Source organism: Pelodiscus sinensis, chromosome 1 (genome assembly GCF_052426305.1).
Source record: "Pelodiscus sinensis isolate ZL-2025 chromosome 1, ASM5242630v1, whole genome shotgun sequence".
Taxonomy (NCBI): domain Eukaryota; kingdom Metazoa; phylum Chordata; order Testudines; family Trionychidae; genus Pelodiscus; species Pelodiscus sinensis.
The window spans coordinates 228,587,571-228,594,830 of NC_143052.1; positions in this window are offsets into that span (position 1 = coordinate 228,587,571).

Here is a 7,260-nt window from a genome sequence, read left to right on the forward strand (position 1 = left end):
TGGAGCAGCCAGTGAAACAGGGAGCAGCTGGGAGGACGGCCAGTGGAGCAGTGGTTGGCCAGCAGGGCAATGACACTTGACTAAGTGCTCAAATGGAGGAGCAAGCAAGGTGCTGGTGATCTCACACAGATGCATCTGTGATCTCTAGGGCCAGATAATTCGTCATCCCCAACAGCCCCTGCAGCTGCTTATGGGGGCATGGTAGACTCTCACGATGGTCATTATCGGTCCGGGCAGGCCAGGGTGATGTATTTTTTGGATAAGTAGATACAGAAGAATCAGGGCCCATTCCAGGTACGTGGGTCAACCTGGGATGAGATTAAAAAGGAAATGGGGGCAGAGTTAAAGGATCCATAGGGATGGGGGCTGGCTGAGGAGCCCACCCTCCTTGGTAAATAGATAGTGGAAGGAGGTGTGCGCCCATTGGGACAGGATGCCTTCCAGGGAAAGGAGGCACTTAAGTCCCTTAAGAGATTTGAGGTAAAGGCAGTATTATGAGACGCTGAAAGTTATCTTTCAAATTTGGTGCTACTTTGGTGAAGGCTACTGGAGGATTGTAAATTATTCAGGGTTGTTAAAGGTGATTTAGTACAACAGAGTTTGGAGTCAAACGCAGAGTTAAAAGACCACCTTAAGAGACAAGAATTGGGAATAGATTCTTAGGGGAGTGGAGAAAAAAGTTTCAAAGTGAAAAAATGGAGGGTTTACAGAAGTATGTAACGACCCCCACTCTTCTCTCAAAGGCAGGATAAAAACCTGAGAGTGAGGGTTCCCAACTGTCTCAACCTAGAGTCCTACTCCCAGGTTTCTTAATTTGCTGCTGTTAGTCTATACTTTCAGCTGACCTCAGAAGGTTAGCTGATTGCGTTCCATGCCTCTTTCCCCCCCCTTTCCACCCCTGCAGTTTTATGGAGGGTACTTTGGATACTTATGTGAAAACAATTTTTTTTGACAAAGCATGACAGAGGTCTTCTGTATTCTTTTGGAATTTTTTGGAGTTAAAGATTTGTGGTGATCATGGAGACAAATGTTTTACTGCCCTTTGGAATAATCTCAGGGTAAAGACAGCACAGTTTAAGGCAGCTGTATGGCAGAAATTGTACTTGGTGGCTAAGCTGTATAAAGTATCTTAAAGAATTAAATGTAGGCAATATGAAGTTCCTTAAAGAACAAAATGTAGGTATAAGTAATTTAAAGAAAATGGGTGAAGTGAAGTCACTTTTGCAGAAATGAATACCAAAGGGGAGTGATTATATGACATCCCTAAAGCTTGGTACAACAGAGAAACCATTTTAAACATGGTTTGTTGTACAAGAGGAGAAACTGAGGAACATCACCTCATGAATTTTATAAATGAACGGTAGGATAATTCACTAGCCTAACTATAGAACAAAACAAGGACAATGCAGGGGTAATTCTTTTGTTTTCCCTGCAATTAGCAAGGAAATTAGCAAAAGGAAGTGGAATTGTTAAACAATAATCTATCCCCTCCAGGAAGCTGGGCAATTATTTTTTTGTTTTTCAACTAATCTGCGAAAAAGGTGGCACCAGCTGAAGGGCAGCCCATAATAACATGGATTTATTGTTGTCACAAAGACTGTATTTTGTGTTTTGTGTTGTGTGGTTAGTCTTGTCGCTAGCATTGTTGTGTTTCAATGAACAGGAAACCTCAAGACACTCATTTCTTTATTGTTTTGTCTTTATGGTCCCCACTTTTCTATTGTTAATCTATATGTTTTCTCTGGTTCTTAAATTGTTTCTGTCTGCTGTATGATTAATTTTGGTAGATGTAAATTCATTAAGGTGGTTGGATATAATAATTGGTCAGAGTTACAGTATCTTAGGATTGGTTAGTAAAATTTCAGTAAAATGATTGATTTCAGGTATAGTTGAGAAAATTACTATATAAATTGACAGCAAACAGGAATTTAGTAGGGAAAAAAGGAAAACTGGAATCATAATTAGATGCTTGTGTAGTCTCAGTCAAGTCAGTGAGGAGGGGCCTGTAAGTAAGGTGCTTACCATGAAGAATAAATATTTTGAAATCTAGTCCTCAAGTGTCAGAGATTTCTTAAGAGTATCTGTAGTGCTCACAGCATAGAAGATGCATATTCCCCTACATTTATGCAGATACATCAATCCCATTGATGATATTGGGCACTGGATGCAAAGAAATTTTTAACATTATAAAGCTCTATGAAATATTAGGAATTCACTTTCATCTCTTGGGACCTGATTCAGGAAGACACTTAAGTACATGCCTAACTTGAAGTTAATCTGAAACCCACAGAGGCTCATGATCCTAGATATGTGTTAGTCTCTAAGGTGCCACAGGACTATTTGTTGTTTTTAAAAACATGGTTACACCTCTGAGATTTTTAAAGTTAATACTTAGCTTATGAGGCTTCCTGAAGAGGAGTCCCGGTGATATAAACATAGCCAGAAAAGCAGGGTGCTTGGGGGTAGAAACTTAGAATAGTGAAACTTTCTGAGGTAGAAGAGTTACTTCCTTGTACTCTGATAACTACACAACTGCCAGTAAAGCAGCCTCCAAGCCTGAGCATGAATAGACCTGAACTAGAGAGATTGCAAATGACAGTTGTGATTCACTGCTGCCACCTACTGGATATTTGACTTGTGTTACCGTTATTTTTAAAGCTTTTGTATTTGCTTTAATCAATGGCCTATCTTAGGATGACCATATTTCCCTATGTTGAATAGGGGATATCTGGTAAAATGACCCAAATTCAAGGGCAATCAATTGTACAAATGTTCAAATTAACATCAAGTTGTTAGAGTCCCTGCATAGCTGGAATCTTTTTATTTACCTTCTTATCTTTAAGGTTTGCAAGGGGAGAAGTGACATAACACACATACACACTCTCAAACACTTGTCTCACCTGGGGATGGGGTGACTGACTAACGTGACACAATTTTCCCTGCCCAGTACTCTCCATACATGACTGGGCCCCCAGTATGGACCCGCCTTTCTGGTACCTGGTACCATGTCTTTTTGAGGTAATGTATATGGAGGGGAAGGTGCAGTTCCACAGCCTCTCTCCACTCAGATTTCTATCAGGATTGACACCAGAGCATGGCCAGCAGCAGACTTCCAGCCCTGTGTGAGAGGGAAAGGATGGGAGCTGCTTCCAGCTGCAGGGAAGTGCAGGTAGGAGGGAGGGATGACCTGACCTATGTATTGGAGTTGGAGAAGTTATCTCTTCTTTAATTCCCACCCCCAGCTTCACTGTGGCTCCTTCCTGCCTGCACGGTGTTGAAAGACAGCCACCACTGCAAGCACCCAGTGCTGGCTGGAAACAGAGCAGGGGCGTGGGGAAGTGCTTGCTGGCCAAGAGCCGGCATGTAGCAGAGGCTGCACTGTTGGATCAGCAGTGCCCAACCCCCAGCCTTGCACACCCACACCCATCATTGCCACTGACCCCCCAACTCTCTGCTGGTGGGTGGGCAGCTGGCGAGCAATGATCAGGGAAAGAAGAGAGACAGAAAAAGTAGGGACAGCTGCAGGAGGCCTTCAATATAGGACTGTCCTTTTAAAAACAGGACATCTGCTCAAAACGTACAAAAGTTGTATTGCAATACACTGGTATAGTTAAAGTGAAACAGCCTCCACCCTTTTGTGGTTGTGTGTCATATTGGTGTAAAGGTGTTTTATACATCTTATACTGGGATAGCTTAGGGTGTGTCTACACAGAAGCGTTATTTCAGAATTACGACCATTATTCTGAAATAACAGTGTGAGCGTCTACACAGCAATTCTGTTATTTTGAAATAAATTTGAAATAACAGACGGCTTATTCTGATTTCTGTAAACCTCATTCCACGAGGAATAACGCCTATTCCAAAATTTCTATTTTGAAACAAAAGTATGCTCCACTGATGCTATTTTGAAATAGCTCCTCCCCAGGGCCATTCAGAATAATTACTCCCCAATGCTTCCTGGGGCTCTAAATTGAGGTAGCATGTCCACATTAGGGGAGCCTGCCTCAGACTATTTGAGGCTTCCCTGTAGTGTAGACATGCTATTTCAAAATAAGCTATTTCAGAGTATTTCTTCCAGAATAGCTTATTTCGAAATAAGTGTGTAGTGTAGACATACCCTTATTGTACTTCCAGAAAGGTAATAAACAGTCCTAGTACAAGGAACCTTGTCAGTGTAACTGTACGCACTAGGGGTAGTACACATATGACTGCATTGCTGCAGAATAACATAGGCATATCAATACAAAAACTATGTATAAGCCAGGATTAAATGTCCTTATAAAACTAAATTAATTTTCACAGTATTCAATTGATTTCTGTGAATTTTTACATTTTTAATACTTGATAGGCTGGCTCTTTGGAAAATTTGGGATAAGTTATTCAGTTGCATCTAACAATTGTAAGCAGGTTCTGAACCACTGCTTCAAATGCAGCCAGCTGCCCTGAAAGGTATTCAACTGTTGATATGTAACTATAGCTCATGCTGGAATTGGAAAGGAATCTGAGGTGTGATTATGTAAATCCAGTTCAATCAGTGCTATAGGCCTGATGGATGGTCAATTGTTAGAATGGAATGTTGTGTATTGTAACTAATTTGGCTGTTGTGGAGTCACAAACCATATTAATCCTAAATGTAGGAATTGTAAAATATGACCACTAGTGCTTGCAGGAGAGAGACTGTCATTGTAAAGAGTCTCAGATGGACAAGCCTCCCCCTTCCAGACTCAAGTGGACTGAATTGAGGGGAAGGAGCTTGAACCAGCCATCTACATGCCCTCCAGGTATGAGCTGAAAGACTGGTTCAACCTGTTTCCTTCCCTTCTTCCCCCCTGTTCTAAGGGCAGACTTAAATAGACTACATAAGGAGTCCCTTTATTATTTTGAAATATTATTCCAGGGGAAGCTGGGATCTTTTGACCTGCCTAGGTGGTGGGCCAAGAGCTGAAATCACAGAGAAACTGACAAAGAGCTGAAATCACTAGGTTTGGCCCAGAGCCAGACCCATCGCGGAAGCTGCAGCTGGTGGCCAGCAGGGCGGCTGGCAGGAGCAGCGGTGAGTAGCCAGTGGAATGGGTGAGATGCCACCTATCTCCACCCCAGGGTGGGAGGTGAGCTCTGAAAATCACCTAGAGCTCTGGTCTGCCCTGACAAAGGGAAGCAACTCTGAGTGGGGTACGGAGAAAGGTTGGGCATGCGAATGGGACATGTACATTGCTGGACTTGTGAACCTCAGAGGCAAAGGACATTGCTCAATCTGCTTGAGCTGGGACATTTACTTGTAGTTTGCTTATGAAATCCATCTGTGGTGTTTTCCTAAGTTAATGCCACGTTATTTCTCTTCCTCTTTCATTAAAAGTTTCTTTTCTATACTCAGACTCTGTGTTTGTGATTGAGGAAGCATTGGCTCTCAGAGGCACCTCAGGTGTGTGAATTTCCCAAGTTACTGGGTCGGGGCTCGAGTCAGTTCTATGTGAGATGGATGAAAAGGAACCCCTAGATATTGAACCTGTCCCTGGCTGCTGCTGGTGCTACCTGGTAGAAGGGTTACACAATATTGTAATTAACATTGGTCAAGGTATCATGTAGAAAACTTGTAGAACACTAGCCTGCGCTATGACAGATACTCTTTTTTGACAATCTTAGCCGAAAAGCCAAGGCCAGGACTTTCACGGCAAAACTTTTCAAAAGCCTGTAACCATTTGTAGTGGTTTAAAGACTGCAAATGATGGAGAAGATAGGTAAGGCTTGCCCATCCTGGCAATGGAATTTGTGTTAGCATACACAACTGAAAACAAATTACAAGATGCTAAATATGTGTCTGAGGCTGTAGAAAAATATATGCTATTATATTGTATTATTCAAGAAATAGTATCCAATTAAAATTATTGTGCACACAAAGTAAATGGTGTTAACTCTCACATTCCCCTTGTCTCTCTTGTATCCTGGGACCAACACAGCTACACTAACACTGCATGTTACAATGCAACTGTATCACATGCTTTGTGCACAGGCCTGTAGCGAGGGCAAAGTGGGAACCATGCTGATCCAGCAAGAGCATGTGGGAACCATGCTGATCCAGCTGGGCCACGGGGGGGGGGACACTCTTTACCTCCCCGCCCAGCTGGGCCACGGGTCGCTTTTTGGCTCCCCTGTCTGGGCCAGCCACAGTGGGGGGCCACTCTTCACCATGTCACCCCCCCGGGACAAAGGAGACTTTTTTCTTCCACCCCAGTGCCTAAGAAGACCTTCTTGTCTCTCTTTAAAAAGCATGTTTGTCTCTGTGACTAGATTTCAAACACTAGGTGTCAGTCAATCACCTCACAAAAGCTGCTGATTGTCACAGCTTCGTTTATTTCCCCAAATTAGTTAGCACTCTTGTATGGTGCACTAAGGTACAATCCACAACATACCAACTAGTCAAGCAACGTTACATCATTACTAAATACTGTGAGCCCTAAGCCGGGCCCAGGGGTGTCAGCAGTGCAAAAACCATGGGAGGTTGCAAGCTGCCTGTCATAGAGGTTGCAGGCTGCAGTCACAGAGGACTTATTAGGTTCTGAAGGAAGGGGCATATGGGAACCTCCTCCAAAGGTTGCCTTGGATAGGCTACAGGAAGCCCTCGTTGTTCATGGTTTCACTGTTTGCGATTTTGTGCTGCACCACACTAGCCCAAGCACATGATACAGCATGCTGATGCTTTGTCAGTGCGTTCTAGTAAAAAAATTATATCCACTGAATTACAGTAGTATTAACACATACTCTTAATTATGGCACCAAAAAAAAAAAAAAAAAAGCAAGTGATGTGTGCAGTGATCAAGAAGCTAAAAAAAGATAATTCAGAAAGCTGAATTATTGGCTAAGCTTATGAGTGGGGGTAGTGTGGCTTCAATAGCTAGAATGTGTGGCATTAAGAAGTCTACAGTGCATTTATATGTATGCTGATCATATGGCCCAGAAAATTCGGGACAGTCCTGAATTTTAATATCCTGTCCCAGGTGCCCCGTGTAGCTCTGATATGTCCCGGAAAAAGTTCCTAGGCTCCAAGCGCAGCAACAAGCAGCTGTGCAGCTGATTCTCCTCCTCCACCACCTCCCCGAGCTGGAGGAGGAGTCAGGTGCACTTCCCAGGCTCTCCCTGCAGCTGGGAATCCAGCTAATGGAAGCAGTGGGAGGTGTTGCCTAAGGTGCGCATGTAACACAAGTGGCTGGCTGGGCTGGGGACTGAGGTGGACAAGCAGCAGGGGAGGGATGAAGAGTGGCT